The following is a 17,035-nucleotide window of genomic DNA, read 5'->3' as shown; positions in this document are numbered from 1 at the left end:
AGTTTCCTATATTTGCCTGTGCTATTGATTTGTGCAAAGTTTGTTGAAAGTCCAGTTCCCATTGAAAACATTTTACTGGGTGGTAAAGTGTTGCCCTTGCCTTAGGTTGCATGCAGTCTTTAGAATCTGCTGCGGCAAAAAGCCTCATCCTGCTATGTGACCTGGCAAAGAAGCCAGTTTAAGCGTCAAAGATTCCTTGCGAGTCTTGACGACACTACTAAGCGTGAGTGTGTTTGCTAAAGCTTTCTAGCCATATTAGGAAAAGTTTGGAGATGCTGGGGGTTGAACCCAGGACCTCATACATGCGAAGCATGCGCTCTACCACTGAGCTACATCCCCAAAAGTCTCCCAGTGGGATGGAGCACTGACAAGTAATTCTTTCACCGAGTGACTGCAGGAACCACATAAGGAGAAGGAAAAGTAGTCACCTTTGCACGTAAACCCAGGCCATGGAGATGCCGGGGATTGAACCCGGGGCCTCACACATGCAAAGCGTGCGCTCTACCACTGAGCTACATCCCCGTTATTTGCACCACTTTCAGAAACTTGCAGGAAACGGGTCAAGATTTTTGCAGACAAGGGTTGGCATTTAGTCAAATCGCTGAACCACCTTGAGAAAAAAACTCTGTGAATTCTTAGAGATACATCAGCTGACCAATTCAAGCTTCCGGCACAACACTCCAACTCGGTTTTCTGATGATACCAAGTAGAGACTCTGAAGCTTGTCCTTAATGCAAAGCTATTGCACATTTCCCACTTTAATCAGGCTAGAGAAAGTTTCCTATATTTGCCTGTGCTATTGATTTGTGCAAAGTTTGTTGAAAGTCCAGTTCCCATTGAAAACATTTTACTGGGTGGTAAAGTGTTGCCCTTGCCTTAGGTTGCATGCAGTCTTTAGAATCTGCTGCGACAAAAAGTCTCGTCCTGCTATGTGACCTGGCAAAGAAGCCAGTTTAAGCGTCAAAGATTCCTTGCGAGTCTTGACGACACTAGTAAGCGTGAGTGTGTTTGCTAAAGCTTTCTAGCCATATTAGGAAAAGTTTGGAGACGCTGGGGGTTGAACCCAGGACCTCATACATGCGAAGCATGCGCTCTACCACTGAGCTACATCCCCAAAAGTCTCCCAGTGGGATGGAGCACTGACAAGTAATTCTTTCACCGAGTGACTGCAGGAACCACATAAGGAGAAGGAAAATTAGTCACCTGTAGGAAGTGCGTCCTTTGCACGTAAACCCAGGCCATGGAGATGCCGGGGATTGAACCCGGGGCCTCACACATGCAAAGCGTGCGCTCTACCACTGAGCTACATCCCCGTTATTTGCACCACTTCCAGAAACTTGCAGGAAACGGGTCAAGATTTTTGCAGACAAGGGTTGGCATTTATTCAAATTGCTGAACCACCTTGAGAAAAAAACTCTGTGAATTCTTAGAGATACATCAGCTGACCAATTCAAGCTTCCGGCACGACACTCCAACTCGGTTTTAGGATGATACCAAGTAGAGACTCTGAAGCTTGTCCTTAATGCAAAGCTATTGCACATTTCCCACTTTAATCAGGCTAGAGAAAGTTTCCTATATTTGCCTGTGCTATTGATTTGTGCAAAGTTTGTTGAAAGTCCAGTTCCCATTGAAAACATTTTACTGGGTGGTAAAGTGTTGCCCTTGCCTTAGGTTGCATGCAGTCTTTAGAATCTGCCGCGGCAAAAAGCCTCGTCCTGCTATGTGACCTGGCAAAGAAGCCAGTTTAAGCGTCAAAGATTCCTTGCGAGTCTTGACGACACTACTAAGCATGAGTGTGTTTGCTAAAGCTTTCTAGCCATATTAGGAAAAGTTTAGAGATGCTGGGGGTTGAACCCAGGACCTCATACATGCGAAGCATGCGCTCTACCACTGAGCTACATCCCCAAAAGTCTCCCAGTGGGATGGAGCACTGACAAGTAATTCTTTCACCGAGTGACTGCAGGAACCACATAAGGAGAAGGAAAATTAGTCACCTGTAGGAAGTGCGTCCTTTGCACGTAAACCCAGGCCATGGAGATGCCGGGGATTGAACCCGGGGCCTCACACATGCAAAGCGTGCGCTCTACCACTGAGCTACATCCCCGTTATTTGCACCACTTCCAGAAACTTGCAGGAAACGGGTCAAGATTTTTGCAGACAAGGGTTGGCATTTAGTCAAATCGCTGAACCACCTTGAGAAAAAAACTCTGTGAATTCTTAGAGATACATCAGCTGACCAATTCAAGCTTCCGGCACGACACTCCAACTCGGTTTTCTGATGATACCAAGTAGAGACTCTGAAGCTTGTCCTTAAAAAGTAGTCACCTTTGCACGTAAACCCAGGTCATGGAGATGCCTGGGATTGAACCCGGGGCCTCACACATGAAAAGCGTGCGCTCTACCACTGAGCTACATCCCCGTTATTTGCACCACTTTCAGAAACTTGCAGGAAACGGGTCAAGATTTTTGCAGACAAGGGTTGGCATTTATTCAAATCGCTGAACCACCTTGAGAAAAAAACTCTGTGAATTCTTAGAGATACATCAGCTGACCTATTCAAGCTTCCGGCACGACACTCCAACTCGGTTTTCTGATGATACCAAGTAGAGACTCTGAAGCTTGTCCTTAATGCAAAGCTATTGCACATTTCCCACTTTAATCAGGCTAGAGAAAGTTTCCTATATTTGCCTGTGCTATTGATTTGAGCAAAGTTTGTTGAAAGTCCAGTTCCCATTGAAAACATTTTACTGGGTGGTAAAGTGTTGCCCTTGCCTTAGGTTGCCCTTGCCTTAGGTTGCATGCAGTCTTTAGAATCTGCCGCGGCAAAAAGCCTCGTCCTGCTATGTGACCTGGCAAAGAAGCCAGTTTAAGCGTCAAAGATTCCTTGCGAGTCTTGACGACACTACTAAGCGTGAGTGTGTTTGCTAAAGCTTTCTAGCCATATTAGGAAAAGTTTGGAGATGCTGGGGGTTGAACCCAGGACCTCATACATGCGAAGCATGCGCTCTACCACTGAGCTACATCCCCAAAAGTCTCCCAGTGGGATGGAGCACTGACAAGTAATTCTTTCACCGAGTGACTGCAGGAACCACATAAGGAGAAGGAAAAGTAGTCACCTGTTGGAAGTGCGTCCTCTGCACGTAAACCCAGGCCATGGAGATGCCGGGGATTGAACCTGGGGCCTCACACATGCAAAGCGTGTGCTCTACCACTGAGCTACATCCCCGTTATTTGCACCACTTTCAGAAACTTGCAGGAAACGGGTCAAGATTTTTGCAGACAAGGGTTGGCATTTAGTCAAATCGCTGAACCACCTTGAGAAAAAAACTCTGTGAATTCTTAGAGATACATCAGCTGACCTATTCAAGTATCTGGCACGACACTCCAACTCGGTTTTCTGATGATACCAAGTAGAGACTCTGAAGCTTGTCCTTAATGCAAAGCTATTGCACATTTCCCACTTTAATCAGGCTAGAGAAAGTTTCCTATATTTGCCTGTGCTATTGATTTGTGCAAAGTTTGTTGAAAGTCCAGTTCCCATTGAAAACATTTTACTGGGTGGTAAAGTGTTTCCCTTGCCTTAGGTTGCATGCAGTCTTTAGAATCTGCCGCGGCAAAAAGCCTCATCCTGCTATGTGACCTGGCAAAGAAGCCAGTTTAAGCGTCAAAGATTCCTTGCGAGTCTTGACGACACTACTAAGCGTGAGTGTGTTTGCTAAAGCTTTCTAGCCATATTAGGAAAAGTTTGGAGATGCTGGGGGTTGAACCCAGGACCTCATACATGCGAAGCATGCGCTCTACCACTGAGCTACATCCCCAAAAGTCTCCCAGTGGGATGGAGCACTGACAAGTAATTCTTTCACCGAGTGACTGCAGGAACCACATAAGGAGAAGGAAAAGTAGTCACCTTTGCACGTAAACCCAGGCCATGGAGATGCCGGGGATTGAACCCGGGGCCTCACACATGCAAAGCGTGCGCTCTACCACTGAGCTACATCCCCGTTATTTGCACCACTTTCAGAAACTTGCAGGAAACGGGTCAAGATTTTTGCAGACAAGGGTTGGCATTTAGTCAAATCGCTGAACCACCTTGAGAAAAAAACTCTGTGAATTCTTAGAGATACATCAGCTGACCAATTCAAGCTTCCGGCACGACACTCCAACTCGGTTTTCTGATGATACCAAGTAGAGACTCTGAAGCTTGTCCTTAATGCAAAGCTATTGCACATTTCCCACTTTAATCAGGCTAGAGAAAGTTTCCTATATTTGCCTGTGCTATTGATTTGTGCAAAGTTTGTTGAAAGTCCAGTTCCCATTGAAAACATTTTACTGGGTGGTAAAGTGTTGCCCTTGCCTTAGGTTGCATGCAGTCTTTAGAATCTGCTGTGACAAAAAGCCTCGTCCTGCTATGTGACCTGGCAAAGAAGCCAGTTTAAGCGTCAAAGATTCCTTGCGAGTCTTGACGACACTAGTAAGCGTGAGTGTGTTTGCTAAAGCTTTCTAGCCATATTAGGAAAAGTTTGGAGACGCTGGGGGTTGAACCCAGGACCTCATACATGCGAAGCATGCGCTCTACCACTGAGCTACATCCCCAAAAGTCTCCCAGTGGGATGGAGCACTGACAAGTAATTCTTTCACCGAGTGACTGCAGGAACCACATAAGGAGAAGGAAAATTAGTCACCTGTAGGAAGTGCGTCCTTTGCACGTAAACCCAGGCCATGGAGATGCCGGGGATTGAACCCGGGGCCTCACACATGCAAAGCGTGCGCTCTACCACTGAGCTACATCCCCGTTATTTGCACCACTTCCAGAAACTTGCAGGAAACGGGTCAAGATTTTTGCAGACAAGGGTTGGCATTTATTCAAATTGCTGAACCACCTTGAGAAAAAAACTCTGTGAATTCTTAGAGATACATCAGCTGACCAATTCAAGCTTCCGGCACGACACTCCAACTCGGTTTTAGGATGATACCAAGTAGAGACTCTGAAGCTTGTCCTTAATGCAAAGCTATTGCACATTTCCCACTTTAATCAGGCTAGAGAAAGTTTCCTATATTTGCCTGTGCTATTGATTTGTGCAAAGTTTGTTGAAAGTCCAGTTCCCATTGAAAACATTTTACTGGGTGGTAAAGTGTTGCCCTTGCCTTAGGTTGCATGCAGTCTTTAGAATCTGCCGCGGCAAAAAGCCTCGTCCTGCTATGTGACCTGGCAAAGAAGCCAGTTTAAGCGTCAAAGATTCCTTGCGAGTCTTGACGACACTACTAAGCGTGAGTGTGTTTGCTAAAGCTTTCTAGCCATATTAGGAAAAGTTTGGAGATGCTGGGGGTCGAACCCAGGACCTCATACATGCGAAGCATGCGCTCTACCACTGAGCTACATCCCCAAAAGTCTCCCAGTGGGATGGAGCACTGACAAGTAATTCTTTCACCGAGTGACTGCAGGAACCACATAAGGAGAAGGAAAAGTAGTCACCTTTGCACGTAAACCCAAGCCATGGAGATGCCGGGGATTGAACCCGGGGCCTCACACATGAAAAGGGTGCGCTCTACCACTGAGCTACATCCCCGTTATTTACACCACTTTCAGAAACTTGCAGGAAACGGGTCAAGATTTTTGCAGACAAGGGTTGGCATTTATTCAAATCGCTGAACCACCTTGAGAAAAAAACTCTGTGAATTCTTAGAGATACATCAGCTGACCTATTCAAGCTTCCGGCACGACACTCCAACTCGGTTTTCTGATGATACCAAGTAGAGACTCTGAAGCTTGTCCTTAATGCAAAGCTATTGCACATTTCCCACTTTAATCAGGCTAGAGAAAGTTTCCTATATTTGCCTGTGCTATTGATTTGTGCAAAGTTTGTTGAAAGTCCAGTTCCCATTGAAAACATTTTACTGGGTGGTAAAGTGTTGCCCTTGCCTTAGGTTGCATGCAGTCTTTAGAATCTGCTGCGACAAAAAGCCTCGTCCTGCTATGTGACCTGGCAAAGAAGCCAGTTTAAGCGTCAAAGATTCCTTGCGAGTCTTGACGACACTAGTAAGCGTGAGTGTGTTTGCTAAAGCTTTCTAGCCATATTAGGAAAAGTTTGGAGATGCTGGGGGTTGAACCCAGGACCTCATACATGCGAAGCATGCGCTCTACCACTGAGCTACATCCCCAAAAGTCTCCTAGTGGGATGGAGCACTGACAAGTAATTCTTTCAACGAGTGACTGCAGGAACCACATAAGGAGAAGGAAAAGTAGTCACCTGTAGGAAGTGCGTCCTCTGCACGTAAACCCAGGCCATGGAGATGCCGGGGATTGAACCTGGGGCCTCCCACATGCAAAGCGTGTGCTCTACCACTGAGCTACATCCCCGTTATTTGCACCACTTTCAGAAACTTGCAGGAAACGGGTCAAGATTTTTGCAGACAAGGGTTGGCATTTAGTCAAATCGCTGAACCACCTTGAGAAAAAAACTCTGTGAATTCTTAGAGATACATCAGCTGACCTATTCAAGCATCTGGCACGACACTCCAACTCGGTTTTCTGATGATACCAAGTAGAGACTCTGAAGCTTGTCCTTAATGCAAAGCTATTGCACATTTCCCACTTTAATCAGGCTAGAGAAAGTTTCCTATATTTGCCTGTGCTATTGATTTGTGCAAAGTTTGTTGAAAGTCCAGTTCCCATTGAAAACATTTTACTGGGTGGTAAAGTGTTGCCCTTGCCTTAGGTTGCATGCAGTCTTTAGAATCTGCCGCAGCAAAAAGCCTCGTCCTGCTATGTGACCTGGCAAAGAAGCCAGTTTAAGCGTCAAAGATTCCTTGCGAGTCTTGACGACACTACTAAGCGTGAGTGTGTTTGCTAAAGCTTTCTAGCCATATTAGGAAAAGTTTGGAGATGCTGGGGGTTGAACCCAGGAACTCATACATGCGAAGCATGCGCTCTACCACTGAGCTACATCCCCAAAAGTCTCCTAGTGGGATGGAGCACTGACAAGTAATTCTTTCAACGAGTGACTGCAGGAACCACATAAGGAGAAGGAAAAGTAGTCACCTGTAGGAAGTGCGTCCTTTGCACGTAAACCCAGGCCATGGAGATGCCGGGAATTGAACCCGGGGCCTCACACATGCAAAGCGTGCGCTCTACCACTGAGCTACATCCCCGATATTTGCACCACTTTCAGAAACTTGCAGGAAACGGGTCAAGATTTTTGCAGACAAGGGTTGGCATTTAGTCAAATCGCTGAACCACCTTGAGAAAAAAACTCTGTGAATTCTTAGAGATACATCAGCTGACCTATTCAAGCTTCCGGCACGACACTCCAACTCGGTTTTCTGATGATACCAAGTAGAGACTCTGAAGCTTGTCCTTAATGCAAAGCTATTGCACATTTCCCACTTTAATCAGGCTAGAGAAAGTTTCCTATATTTGCCTGTGCTATTGATTTGTGCAAAGTTTGTTGAAAGTCCAGTTCCCATTGAAAACATTTTACTGGGTGGTAAAGTGTTGCCCTTGCCTTAGGTTGCATGCAGTCTTTAGAATCTGCCGAGGCAAAAAGCCTCATCCTGCTATGTGACCTGGCAAAGAAGCCAGTTTAAGCGTCAAAGATTCCTTGCGAGTCTTGACGACACTACTAAGCGTGAGTGTGTTTGCTAAAGCTTTCTAGCCATATTAGGAAAAGTTTGGAGATGCTGGGGGTTGAACCCAGGACCTCATACATGCGAAGCATGCGCTCTACCACTGAGCTACATCCCCAAAAGTCTCCCAGTGGGATGGAGCACTGACAAGTAATTCTTTCACCGAGTGACTGCAGGAACCACATAAGGAGTAGGAAAAGTAGTCACCTTTGCACGTAAACCCAAGCCATGGAGATGCCGGGGATTGAACCCGGGGCCTCACACATGAAAAGGGTGCGCTCTACCACTGAGCTACATCCCCGTTATTTGCACCACTTTCAGAAACTTGCAGGAAACGGGTCAAGATTTTTGCAGACAAGGGTTGGCATTTATTCAAATCGCTGAACCACCTTGAGAAAAAAACTCTGTGAATTCTTAGAGATACATCAGCTGACCTATTCAAGCTTCCGGCACGACACTCCAACTCGGTTTTCTGATGATACCAAGTAGAGACTCTGAAGCTTGTCCTTAATGCAAAGCTATTGCACATTTCCCACTTTAATCAGGCTAGAGAAAGTTTCCTATATTTGCCTGTGCTATTGATTTGTGCAAAGTTTGTTGAAAGTCCAGTTCCCATTGAAAACATTTTACTGGGTGGTAAAGTGTTGCCCTTGCCTTAGGTTGCATGCAGTCTTTAGAATCTGTCGCGGCAAAAAGCCTCGTCCTGCTATGTGACCTGGCAAAGAAGCCAGTTTAAGCGTCAAAGATTTCTGGCGAGTCTTGACGACACTACTAAGCGTGAGTGTGTTTGCTAAAGCTTTCTAGCCATATTAGGAAAAGTTTGGAGATGCTGGGGGTTGAACCCAGGACCTCATACATGCGAAGCATGCGCTCTACCACTGAGCTACATCCCCAAAAGTCTCCTAGTGGGATGGAGCACTGACAAGTAATTCTTTCACCGAGTGACTGCAGGAACCACATAAGGAGAAGGAAAAGTAGTCACCTGTAGGAAGTGCTTCCTTTGCACGTAAACCCAGGGCATGGAGATGCTGGGGATTGAACCCGGGGCCTCACACATGCAAAGCGTGCGCTCTACCACTGAGCTACATCCCCGTTATTTGCACCACTTTCAGAAACTTGCAGGAAACGGGTCAAGATTTTTGCAGACAAGGGTTGGCATTTATTCAAATCGCTGAACCACCTTGAGAAAAAAACTCTGTGAATTCTTAGAGATACATCAGCGGACCTATTCAAGCTTCCGGCACGACACTCCAACTCGGTTTTAGGATGATACCAAGTAGAGACTCTGAAGCTTGTCCTTAATGCAAAGCTATTGCACATTTCCCACTTTAATCAGGCTAGAGAAAGTTTCCTATATTTGCCTGTGCTATTGATTTGTGCAAAGTTTGTTGAAAGTCCAGTTCCCATTGAAAACATTTTACTGGGTGGTAAAGTGTTGCCCTTGCCTTAGGTTGCATGCAGTCTTTAGAATCTGCTGCGACAAAAAGCCTCGTCCTGCTATGTGACCTGGCAAAGAAGCCAGTTTAAGCGTCAAAGATTCCTTGCGAGTCTTGACGACACTACTAAGCGTGAGTGTGTTTGCTAAAGCTTTCTAGCCATATTAGGAAAAGTTTGGAGATGCTGGGGGTTGAACCCAGGACCTCATACATGCGAAGCATGCGCTCTACCACTGAGCTACATCCCCAAAAGTCTCCCAGTGGGATGGAGCACTGCAAAGTAATTCTTTCAACGAGTGACTGCAGGAACCACATAAGGAGAAGGAAAAGTAGTCACCTGTAGGAAGTGCGTCCTTTGCACGTAAACCCAGGCCATGGAGATGCCGGGGATTGAACCCGGGGCCTCACACATGCAAAGCGTGCGCTCTACCACTGAGCTACATCCCCGATATTTGCACCAGTTTCAGAAACTTGCAGGAAACGGGTCAAGATTTTTGCAGACAAGGGTTGGCATTTAGTCAAATCGCTGAACCACCTTGAGAAAAAAACTCTGTGAATTCTTAGAGATACATCAGCTGACCTATTCAAGCTTCCGGCACAACACTCCAACTCGGTTTTCTGATGATACCAAGTAGAGACTCTGAAGCTTGTCCTTAATGCAAAGCTATTGCACATTTCCCACTTTAATCAGGCTAGAGAAAGTTTCCTATATTTGCCTGTGCTATTGATTTGTGCAAAGTTTGTTGAAAGTCCAGTTCCCATTGAAAACATTTTACTGGGTGGTAAAGTGTTGCCCTTGCCTTAGGTTGCATGCAGTCTTTAGAATCTGCCGAGGCAAAAAGCCTCATCCTGCTATTTGACCTGGCAAAGAAGCCAGTTTAAGCGTCAAAGATTCCTTGCGAGTCTTGACGACACTACTAAGCGTGAGTGTGTTTGCTAAAGCTTTCTAGCCATATTAGGAAAAGTTTGGAGATGCTGGGGGTTGAACCCAGGACCTCATACATGCGAAGCATGTGCTCTACCACTGAGCTACATCCCCAAAAGTCTCCCAGTGGGATGGAGCACTGACAAGTAATTCTTTCACCGAGTGACTGCAGGAACCACATAAGGAGAATGAAAAGTAGTCACCTTTGCACGTAAACCCAAGCCATGGAGATGCCGGGGATTGAACCCGGGGCCTCACACATGAAAAGGGTGCGCTCTACCACTGAGCTACATCCCCGTTATTTGCACCACTTTCAGAAACTTGCAGGAAACGGGTCAAGATTTTTGCAGACAAGAGTTGGCATTTATTCAAATCGCTGAACCACCTTGAGAAAAAAACTCTGTGAATTCTTAGAGATACATCAGCTGACCTATTCAAGCTTCCGGCACGACACTCCAACTCGGTTTTCTGATGATACCAAGTAGAGACTCTGAAGCTTGTCCTTAATGCAAAGCTATTGCACATTTCCCACTTTAATCAGGCTAGAGAAAGTTTCCTATATTTGCCTGTGCTATTGATTTGTGCAAAGTTTGTTGAAAGTCCAGTTCCCATTGAAAACATTTTACTGGGTGGTAAAGTGTTGCCCTTGCCTTAGGTTGCATGCAGTCTTTAGAATCTGTCGCGGCAAAAAGCCTCGTCTTGCTATGTGACCTGGCAAAGAAGCCAGTTTAAGCGTCAAAGATTTCTGGCGAGTCTTGACGACACTACTAAGCGTGAGTGTGTTTGCTAAAGCTTTCTAGCCATATTAGGAAAAGTTTGGAGATGCTGGGGGTTGAACCCAGGACCTCATACATGCGAAGCATGCGCTCTACCACTGAGCTACATCCCCAAAAGTCTCCTAGTGGGATGGAGCACTGACAAGTAATTCTTTCACCGAGTGACTGCAGGAACCACATAAGGAGAAGGAAAAGTAGTCACCTGTAGGAAGTGCGTCCTTTGCACGTAAACCCAGGCCATGGAGATGCTGGGGATTGAACCCGGGGCCTCACACATGCAAAGCGTGCGCTCTACCACTGAGCTACATCCCCGTTATTTGCACCACTTTCAGAAACTTGCAGGAAACGGGTCAAGATTTTTGCAGACAAGGGTTGGCTTTTTTTCAAATCGCTGAACCACCTTGAGAAAAAAACTCTGTGAATTCTTAGAGATACATCAGCTGACCAATTCAAGCTTCCGGCACGACACTCCAACTCGGTTTTCTGATGATACCAAGTAGAGACTCTGAAGCTTGTCCTTAATGCAAAGCTATTGCACATTTCCCACTTTAATCAGGCTAGAGAAAGTTTCCTATATTTGCCTGTGCTATTGATTTGTGCAAAGTTTGTTGAAAGTCCAGTTCCCATTGAAAACATTTTACTGGGTGGTAAAGTGTTGCCCTTGCCTTAGGTTGCATGCAGTCTTTAGAATCTGCCGCGGCAAAAAGCCTCGTCCTGCTATGTGACCTGGCAAAGAAGCCAGTTTAAGCGTCAAAGATTCCTTGCGAGTCTTGACGACACTACTAAGCGTGAGTGTGTTTGCTAAAGCTTTCTAGCCATATTAGGAAAAGTTTGGAGATGCTGGGGGTTGAACCCAGGACCTCATACATGCGAAGCATGCGCTCTACCACTGAGCTACATCCCCAAAAGTCTCCTAGTGGGATGGAGCACTGACAAGTAATTCTTTCAACGAGTGACTGCAGGAACCACATAAGGAGAAGGAAAAGTAGTCACCTGTAGGAAGTGCGTCCTTTGCACGTAAACCCAGGCCATGGAGATGCTGGGGATTGAACCCGGGGCCTCACACATGCAAAGCGTGCGCTCTACCACTGAGCTACATCCCCGTCATTTGCACCACTTTCAGAAACTTGCAGGAAACGGGTCAAGATTTTTGCAGACAAGGGTTGGCATTTATTCAAATCGCTGAACCACCTTGAGAAAAAAACTCTGTGAATTCTTAGAGATACATCAGCTGTCCTATTCAAGCTTCCGGCACGACACTCCAACTCGGTTTTAGGATGATACCAAGTAGAGACTCTGAAGCTTGTCCTTAATGCAAAGCTATTGCACATTTCCCACTTTAATCAGGCTAGAGAAAGTTTCCTATATTTGCCTGTGCTATTGATTTGTGCAAAGTTTGTTGAAAGTCCAGTTCCCATTGAAAACATTTTACTGGGTGGTAAAGTGTTGCCCTTGCCTTAGGTTGCATGCAGTCTTTAGAATCTGCTGCGACAAAAAGCCTCGTCCTGCTATGTGACCTGGCAAAGAAGCCAGTTTAAGCGTCAAAGATTCCTTGCGAGTCTTGACGACACTACTAAGCGTGAGTGTGTTTGCTAAAGCTTTCTAGCCATATTAGGAAAAGTTTGGAGATGCTGGGGGTTGAACCCAGGACCTCATACATGTGAAGCATGCGCTCTACCACTGAGCTACATCCTCAAAAGTCTCCCAGTGGGATGGAGCACTGACAAGTAATTCTTTCACCGAGTGACTGCAGGAACCACATAAGGAGAAGGAAAAGTAGTCACCTGTAGGAAGTGCGTCCTTTGCACGTAAACCCAGGCCATGGAGATGCCGGGGATTGAACCCGGGGCCTCACACATGCAAAGCGTGCGCTCTACCACTGAGCTACATCCCCGTTATTTGCACCACTTTCAGAAACTTGCAGGAAACGGGTCAAGATTTTTGCAGACAAGGGTTGGCTTTTTTTCAAATCGCTGAACCACCTTGAGAAAAAAACTCTGTGAATTCTTAGAGATACATCAGCTGACCAATTCAAGCTTCCGGCACGACACTCCAACTCGGTTTTCTGATGATACCAAGTAGAGACTCTGAAGCTTGTCCTTAATGCAAAGCTATTGCACATTTCCCACTTTAATCAGGCTAGAGAAAGTTTCCTATATTTGCCTGTGCTATTGATTTGTGCAAAGTTTGTTGAAAGTCCAGTTCCCATTGAAAACATTTTACTGGGTGGTAAAGTGTGGCCCTTGCCTTAGGTTGCATGCAGTCTTTAGAATCTGCCGCGGCAAAAAGCCTCGTCCTGCTATGTGACCTGGCAAAGAAGCCAGTTTAAGCGTCAAAGATTCCTTGCGAGTCTTGACGACACTACTAAGCGTGAGTGTGTTTGCTAAAGCTTTCTAGCCATATTAGGAAAAGTTTGGAGATGCTGGGGGTTGAACCCAGGACCTCATACATGCGAAGCATGTGCTCTACCACTGAGCTACATCCCCAAAAGTCTCCTAGTGGGATGGAGCACTGACAAGTAATTCTTTCAACGAGTGACTGCAGGAACCACATAAGGAGAAGGAAAAGTAGTCACCTGTAGGAAGTGCGTCCTTTGCACGTAAACCCAGGCCATGGAGATGCTGGGGATTGAACCCGGGGCCTCACACATGCAAAGCGTGCGCTCTACCACTGAGCTACATCCCCGTTATTTGCACCACTTTCAGAAACTTGCAGGAAACGGGTCAAGATTTTTGCAGACAAGGGTTGGCATTTATTCAAATCGCTGAACCACCTTGAGAAAAAAACTCTGTGAATTCTTAGAGATACATCAGCTGTCCTATTCAAGCTTCCGGCACGACACTCCAACTCGGTTTTAGGATGATACCAAGTAGAGACTCTGAAGCTTGTCCTTAATGCAAAGCTATTGCACATTTCCCACTTTAATCAGGCTAGAGAAAGTTTCCTATATTTGCCTGTGCTATTGATTTGTGCAAAGTTTGTTGAAAGTCCAGTTCCCATTGAAAACATTTTACTGGGTGGTAAAGTGTTGCCCTTGCCTTAGGTTGCATGCAGTCTTTAGAATCTGCTGCGACAAAAAGCCTCGTCCTGCTATGTGACCTGGCAAAGAAGCCAGTTTAAGCGTCAAAGATTCCTTGCGAGTCTTGACGACACTACTAAGCGTGAGTGTGTTTGCTAAAGCTTTCTAGCCATATTAGGAAAAGTTTGGAGATGCTGGGGGTTGAACCCAGGACCTCATACATGCGAAGCATGCGCTCTACCACTGAGCTACATCCTCAAAAGTCTCCCAGTGGGATGGAGCACTGACAAGTAATTCTTTCACCGAGTGACTGCAGGAACCACATAAGGAGAAGGAAAAGTAGTCACCTGTAGGAAGTGCGTCCTTTGCACGTAAACCCAGGCCATGGAGATGCCGGGGATTGAACCCGGGGCCTCACACATGCAAAGCGTGCGCTCTACCACTGAGCTACATCCCCGTTATTTGCACCACTTTCAGAAACTTGCAGGAAACGGGTCAAGATTTTTGCAGACAAGGGTTGGCTTTTTTTCAAATCGCTGAACCACCTTGAGAAAAAAACTCTGTGAATTCTTAGAGATACATCAGCTGACCAATTCAAGCTTCCGGCACGACACTCCAACTCGGTTTTCTGATGATACCAAGTAGAGACTCTGAAGCTTGTCCTTAATGCAAAGCTATTGCACATTTCCCACTTTAATCAGGCTAGAGAAAGTTTCCTATATTTGCCTGTGCTATTGATTTGTGCAAAGTTTGTTGAAAGTCCAGTTCCCATTGAAAACATTTTACTGGGTGGTAAAGTGTTGCCCTTGCCTTAGGTTGCATGCAGTCTTTAGAATCTGCCGCGGCAAAAAGCCTCGTCCTGCTATGTGACCTGGCAAAGAAGCCAGTTTAAGCGTCAAAGATTCCTTGCGAGTCTTGACGACACTACTAAGCGTGAGTGTGTTTGCTAAAGCTTTCTAGCCATATTAGGAAAAGTTTGGAGATGCTGGGGGTTGAACCCAGGACCTCATACATGCGAAGCATGCGCTCTACCACTGAGCTACATCCCCAAAAGTCTCCTAGTGGGATGGAGCACTGACAAGTAATTCTTTCACCGAGTGACTGCAGGAACCACATAAGGAGAAGGAAAAGTAGTCACCTGTAGGAAGTGCGTCCTTTGCACGTAAACCCAGGCCATCGAGATGCCGGGGATTGAACCCGGGGCCTCAAACATGCAAAGCGTGCGCTCTACCACTGAGCTACATCCCAGTTATTTGCACCACTTTCAGAAACTTGCAGGAAACGGGTCAAGATTTTTGCAGACAAGGGTTGGCATTTATTCAAATCGCTGAACCACCTTGAGAAAAAAACTCTGTGAATTCTTAGAGATACATCAGCTGACCTATTCAAGCTTCGGGCACGACACTCCAACTCGGTTTTCTGATGATAACAAGTAGAGACTCTGAAGCTTGTCTTTAATGCAAAGCTATTGCACATTTCCCACTTTAATCAGGCTAGAGAAAGTTTCCTATATTTGCCTGTGCTATTGATTTGTGCAAAGTTTGTTGAAAGTCCAGTTCCCATTGAAAACATTTTACTGGGTGGTAAAGTGTTGCCCTTGCCTTAGGTTGCATGCAGTCTTTAGAATCTGCCACGGCAAAAAGCCTCATCCTGCTATGTGACCTGGCAAAGAAGCCAGTTTAAGCGTCAAATATTCCTTGCGAGTCTTGACGACACTACTAAGCGTGAGTGTTTGCTAAAGCTTTCTAGCCATATTAGGGAAAGTTTGGAGATGCTGGGGGTTGAACCCAGGACCTCATACATGCAAAGCATGCACTCTACCACTGAGCTACATCTCCAAAAGTCTCCTAGTGGGATGGAGCACTGACAAGTAATTCTTTCACCGAGTGACTGCAGGAACCACATAAGGAGAAGGAAAAGTAGTCACCTGTAGGAAGTGCGTCCTTTGCACGTAAACCCAGGCCATGGAGATGCCGGGGATTGAACCCGGGGCCTCACACATGCAAAGCGTGCGCTCTACCACTGAGCTACATCCCCGTTATTTGCACCACTTTCAGAAACTTGCAGGAAACGGGTCAAGATTTTTGCAGACAAGGGTTGGCTTTTTTTCAAATCGCTGAACCACCTTGAGAAAAAAACTCTGTGAATTCTTAGAGATACATCAGCGGACCTATTCAAGCTTCCGGCACGACACTCCAACTCGGTTTTAGGATGATACCAAGTAGAGACTCTGAAGCTTGTCCTTAATGCAAAGCTATTGCACATTTCCCACTTTAATCAGGCTAGAGAAAGTTTCCTATATTTGCCTGTGCTATTGATTTGTGCAAAGTTTGTTGAAAGTCCAGTTCCCATTGAAAACATTTTACTGGGTGGTAAAGTGTTGCCCTTGCCTTAGGTTGCATGCAGTCTTTAGAATCTGTCGCGGCAAAAAGCCTCGTCCTGCTATGTGACCTGGCAAAGAAGCCAGTTTAAGCGTCAAAGATTTCTGGCGAGTCTTGACGACACTACTAAGCGTGAGTGTGTTTGCTAAAGCTTTCTAGCCATATTAGGAAAAGTTTGGAGATGCTGGGGGTTGAACCCAGGACCTCATACATGCGAAGCATGCGCTCTACCACTGAGCTACATCCCCAAAAGTCTCCTAGTGGGATGGAGCACTGACAAGTAATTCTTTCACCGAGTGACTGCAGGAACCACATAAGGAGAAGGAAAAGTAGTCACCTGTAGGAAGTGCGTCCTTTGCACGTAAACCCAGGCCATGGAGATGCCGGGGATTGAACCCGGGGCCTCACACATGCAAAGCGTGCGCTCTACCACTGAGCTACATCCCCATTATTTGCACCACTTTCAGAAACTTGCAGGAAACGGGTCAAGATTTTTGCAGACAAGGGTTGGCTTTTTTTCAAATCGCTGAACCACCTTGAGAAAAAAACTCTGTGAATTCTTAGAGATACATCAGCTGACCAATTCAAGCTTCCGGCACGACACTCCAACTCGGTTTTCTGATGATACCAAGTAGAGACTCTGAAGCTTGTCCTTAATGCAAAGCTATTGCACATTTCCCACTTTAATCAGGCTAGAGAAAGTTTCCTATATTTGCCTGTGCTATTGATTTGTGCAAAGTTTGTTGAAAGTCCAGTTCCCATTGAAAACATTTTACTGGGTGGTAAAGTGTTGCCCTTGCCTTAGGTTGCATGCAGTCTTTAGAATCTGCCGCGGCAAAAAGCCTCGTCCTGCTATGTGACCTGGCAAAGAAGCC

The 17,035-nt window shown here is 45.9% G+C and overlaps 39 non-coding genes across 39 annotated transcripts; all 39 read right to left on the bottom strand.

Annotated features, from left to right (window-relative positions):
- Nucleotides 1-267: 267 nt before the first annotated feature.
- TRNAA-CGC (transfer RNA alanine (anticodon CGC)) lies at nt 268-339 on the bottom strand. The gene has a single exon. It is a non-coding gene; the product is annotated as a tRNA-Ala (tRNA).
- A 111-nt stretch (nt 340-450) lies between these two features.
- On the bottom strand, nt 451-522 carry TRNAA-UGC (transfer RNA alanine (anticodon UGC)). Its single transcript has one exon. It is a non-coding gene; the product is annotated as a tRNA-Ala (tRNA).
- A 520-nt stretch (nt 523-1,042) lies between these two features.
- On the bottom strand, nt 1,043-1,114 carry TRNAA-CGC (transfer RNA alanine (anticodon CGC)). Its single transcript has one exon. It is a non-coding gene; the product is annotated as a tRNA-Ala (tRNA).
- A 127-nt stretch (nt 1,115-1,241) lies between these two features.
- On the bottom strand, nt 1,242-1,313 carry TRNAA-UGC (transfer RNA alanine (anticodon UGC)). Its single transcript has one exon. It is a non-coding gene; the product is annotated as a tRNA-Ala (tRNA).
- A 520-nt stretch (nt 1,314-1,833) lies between these two features.
- TRNAA-CGC (transfer RNA alanine (anticodon CGC)) lies at nt 1,834-1,905 on the bottom strand. Its single transcript has one exon. It is a non-coding gene; the product is annotated as a tRNA-Ala (tRNA).
- Nucleotides 1,906-2,032: 127 nt separating this feature from the next.
- TRNAA-UGC (transfer RNA alanine (anticodon UGC)) lies at nt 2,033-2,104 on the bottom strand. Its single transcript has one exon. It is a non-coding gene; the product is annotated as a tRNA-Ala (tRNA).
- A 243-nt stretch (nt 2,105-2,347) lies between these two features.
- TRNAE-UUC (transfer RNA glutamic acid (anticodon UUC)) lies at nt 2,348-2,419 on the bottom strand. Its single transcript has one exon. It is a non-coding gene; the product is annotated as a tRNA-Glu (tRNA).
- A 536-nt stretch (nt 2,420-2,955) lies between these two features.
- Nucleotides 2,956-3,027, bottom strand: TRNAA-CGC (transfer RNA alanine (anticodon CGC)). The gene has a single exon. It is a non-coding gene; the product is annotated as a tRNA-Ala (tRNA).
- Nucleotides 3,028-3,746: 719 nt separating this feature from the next.
- On the bottom strand, nt 3,747-3,818 carry TRNAA-CGC (transfer RNA alanine (anticodon CGC)). Its single transcript has one exon. It is a non-coding gene; the product is annotated as a tRNA-Ala (tRNA).
- A 111-nt stretch (nt 3,819-3,929) lies between these two features.
- Nucleotides 3,930-4,001, bottom strand: TRNAA-UGC (transfer RNA alanine (anticodon UGC)). Its single transcript has one exon. It is a non-coding gene; the product is annotated as a tRNA-Ala (tRNA).
- Nucleotides 4,002-4,521: 520 nt separating this feature from the next.
- TRNAA-CGC (transfer RNA alanine (anticodon CGC)) lies at nt 4,522-4,593 on the bottom strand. Its single transcript has one exon. It is a non-coding gene; the product is annotated as a tRNA-Ala (tRNA).
- A 127-nt stretch (nt 4,594-4,720) lies between these two features.
- Nucleotides 4,721-4,792, bottom strand: TRNAA-UGC (transfer RNA alanine (anticodon UGC)). Its single transcript has one exon. It is a non-coding gene; the product is annotated as a tRNA-Ala (tRNA).
- A 520-nt stretch (nt 4,793-5,312) lies between these two features.
- On the bottom strand, nt 5,313-5,384 carry TRNAA-CGC (transfer RNA alanine (anticodon CGC)). The gene has a single exon. It is a non-coding gene; the product is annotated as a tRNA-Ala (tRNA).
- A 111-nt stretch (nt 5,385-5,495) lies between these two features.
- On the bottom strand, nt 5,496-5,567 carry TRNAE-UUC (transfer RNA glutamic acid (anticodon UUC)). The gene has a single exon. It is a non-coding gene; the product is annotated as a tRNA-Glu (tRNA).
- Nucleotides 5,568-6,087: 520 nt separating this feature from the next.
- TRNAA-CGC (transfer RNA alanine (anticodon CGC)) lies at nt 6,088-6,159 on the bottom strand. Its single transcript has one exon. It is a non-coding gene; the product is annotated as a tRNA-Ala (tRNA).
- A 719-nt stretch (nt 6,160-6,878) lies between these two features.
- Nucleotides 6,879-6,950, bottom strand: TRNAA-CGC (transfer RNA alanine (anticodon CGC)). Its single transcript has one exon. It is a non-coding gene; the product is annotated as a tRNA-Ala (tRNA).
- Nucleotides 6,951-7,077: 127 nt separating this feature from the next.
- TRNAA-UGC (transfer RNA alanine (anticodon UGC)) lies at nt 7,078-7,149 on the bottom strand. Its single transcript has one exon. It is a non-coding gene; the product is annotated as a tRNA-Ala (tRNA).
- Nucleotides 7,150-7,669: 520 nt separating this feature from the next.
- TRNAA-CGC (transfer RNA alanine (anticodon CGC)) lies at nt 7,670-7,741 on the bottom strand. The gene has a single exon. It is a non-coding gene; the product is annotated as a tRNA-Ala (tRNA).
- A 111-nt stretch (nt 7,742-7,852) lies between these two features.
- Nucleotides 7,853-7,924, bottom strand: TRNAE-UUC (transfer RNA glutamic acid (anticodon UUC)). The gene has a single exon. It is a non-coding gene; the product is annotated as a tRNA-Glu (tRNA).
- Nucleotides 7,925-8,444: 520 nt separating this feature from the next.
- Nucleotides 8,445-8,516, bottom strand: TRNAA-CGC (transfer RNA alanine (anticodon CGC)). Its single transcript has one exon. It is a non-coding gene; the product is annotated as a tRNA-Ala (tRNA).
- Nucleotides 8,517-8,643: 127 nt separating this feature from the next.
- TRNAA-UGC (transfer RNA alanine (anticodon UGC)) lies at nt 8,644-8,715 on the bottom strand. Its single transcript has one exon. It is a non-coding gene; the product is annotated as a tRNA-Ala (tRNA).
- Nucleotides 8,716-9,235: 520 nt separating this feature from the next.
- Nucleotides 9,236-9,307, bottom strand: TRNAA-CGC (transfer RNA alanine (anticodon CGC)). Its single transcript has one exon. It is a non-coding gene; the product is annotated as a tRNA-Ala (tRNA).
- A 127-nt stretch (nt 9,308-9,434) lies between these two features.
- TRNAA-UGC (transfer RNA alanine (anticodon UGC)) lies at nt 9,435-9,506 on the bottom strand. Its single transcript has one exon. It is a non-coding gene; the product is annotated as a tRNA-Ala (tRNA).
- A 520-nt stretch (nt 9,507-10,026) lies between these two features.
- On the bottom strand, nt 10,027-10,098 carry TRNAA-CGC (transfer RNA alanine (anticodon CGC)). Its single transcript has one exon. It is a non-coding gene; the product is annotated as a tRNA-Ala (tRNA).
- A 111-nt stretch (nt 10,099-10,209) lies between these two features.
- On the bottom strand, nt 10,210-10,281 carry TRNAE-UUC (transfer RNA glutamic acid (anticodon UUC)). The gene has a single exon. It is a non-coding gene; the product is annotated as a tRNA-Glu (tRNA).
- A 520-nt stretch (nt 10,282-10,801) lies between these two features.
- TRNAA-CGC (transfer RNA alanine (anticodon CGC)) lies at nt 10,802-10,873 on the bottom strand. The gene has a single exon. It is a non-coding gene; the product is annotated as a tRNA-Ala (tRNA).
- A 127-nt stretch (nt 10,874-11,000) lies between these two features.
- Nucleotides 11,001-11,072, bottom strand: TRNAA-UGC (transfer RNA alanine (anticodon UGC)). The gene has a single exon. It is a non-coding gene; the product is annotated as a tRNA-Ala (tRNA).
- A 520-nt stretch (nt 11,073-11,592) lies between these two features.
- TRNAA-CGC (transfer RNA alanine (anticodon CGC)) lies at nt 11,593-11,664 on the bottom strand. Its single transcript has one exon. It is a non-coding gene; the product is annotated as a tRNA-Ala (tRNA).
- Nucleotides 11,665-11,791: 127 nt separating this feature from the next.
- TRNAA-UGC (transfer RNA alanine (anticodon UGC)) lies at nt 11,792-11,863 on the bottom strand. The gene has a single exon. It is a non-coding gene; the product is annotated as a tRNA-Ala (tRNA).
- A 719-nt stretch (nt 11,864-12,582) lies between these two features.
- TRNAA-UGC (transfer RNA alanine (anticodon UGC)) lies at nt 12,583-12,654 on the bottom strand. Its single transcript has one exon. It is a non-coding gene; the product is annotated as a tRNA-Ala (tRNA).
- Nucleotides 12,655-13,174: 520 nt separating this feature from the next.
- TRNAA-CGC (transfer RNA alanine (anticodon CGC)) lies at nt 13,175-13,246 on the bottom strand. Its single transcript has one exon. It is a non-coding gene; the product is annotated as a tRNA-Ala (tRNA).
- Nucleotides 13,247-13,373: 127 nt separating this feature from the next.
- On the bottom strand, nt 13,374-13,445 carry TRNAA-UGC (transfer RNA alanine (anticodon UGC)). The gene has a single exon. It is a non-coding gene; the product is annotated as a tRNA-Ala (tRNA).
- Nucleotides 13,446-13,965: 520 nt separating this feature from the next.
- On the bottom strand, nt 13,966-14,037 carry TRNAA-CGC (transfer RNA alanine (anticodon CGC)). Its single transcript has one exon. It is a non-coding gene; the product is annotated as a tRNA-Ala (tRNA).
- Nucleotides 14,038-14,164: 127 nt separating this feature from the next.
- TRNAA-UGC (transfer RNA alanine (anticodon UGC)) lies at nt 14,165-14,236 on the bottom strand. The gene has a single exon. It is a non-coding gene; the product is annotated as a tRNA-Ala (tRNA).
- A 520-nt stretch (nt 14,237-14,756) lies between these two features.
- Nucleotides 14,757-14,828, bottom strand: TRNAA-CGC (transfer RNA alanine (anticodon CGC)). Its single transcript has one exon. It is a non-coding gene; the product is annotated as a tRNA-Ala (tRNA).
- Nucleotides 14,829-15,545: 717 nt separating this feature from the next.
- Nucleotides 15,546-15,617, bottom strand: TRNAA-UGC (transfer RNA alanine (anticodon UGC)). The gene has a single exon. It is a non-coding gene; the product is annotated as a tRNA-Ala (tRNA).
- A 127-nt stretch (nt 15,618-15,744) lies between these two features.
- Nucleotides 15,745-15,816, bottom strand: TRNAA-UGC (transfer RNA alanine (anticodon UGC)). Its single transcript has one exon. It is a non-coding gene; the product is annotated as a tRNA-Ala (tRNA).
- A 520-nt stretch (nt 15,817-16,336) lies between these two features.
- TRNAA-CGC (transfer RNA alanine (anticodon CGC)) lies at nt 16,337-16,408 on the bottom strand. The gene has a single exon. It is a non-coding gene; the product is annotated as a tRNA-Ala (tRNA).
- Nucleotides 16,409-16,535: 127 nt separating this feature from the next.
- Nucleotides 16,536-16,607, bottom strand: TRNAA-UGC (transfer RNA alanine (anticodon UGC)). The gene has a single exon. It is a non-coding gene; the product is annotated as a tRNA-Ala (tRNA).
- Nucleotides 16,608-17,035: the final 428 nt, after the last annotated feature.

This window comes from Ranitomeya variabilis, chromosome 1 (assembly GCF_051348905.1).
Source record: "Ranitomeya variabilis isolate aRanVar5 chromosome 1, aRanVar5.hap1, whole genome shotgun sequence".
In the NCBI taxonomy this organism is placed as follows: Eukaryota; Metazoa; Chordata; class Amphibia; order Anura; family Dendrobatidae; genus Ranitomeya; species Ranitomeya variabilis.
Note: the sequence above shows the minus strand (reverse complement) of the source record. Positions and strands in the feature narration are given on the sequence as shown.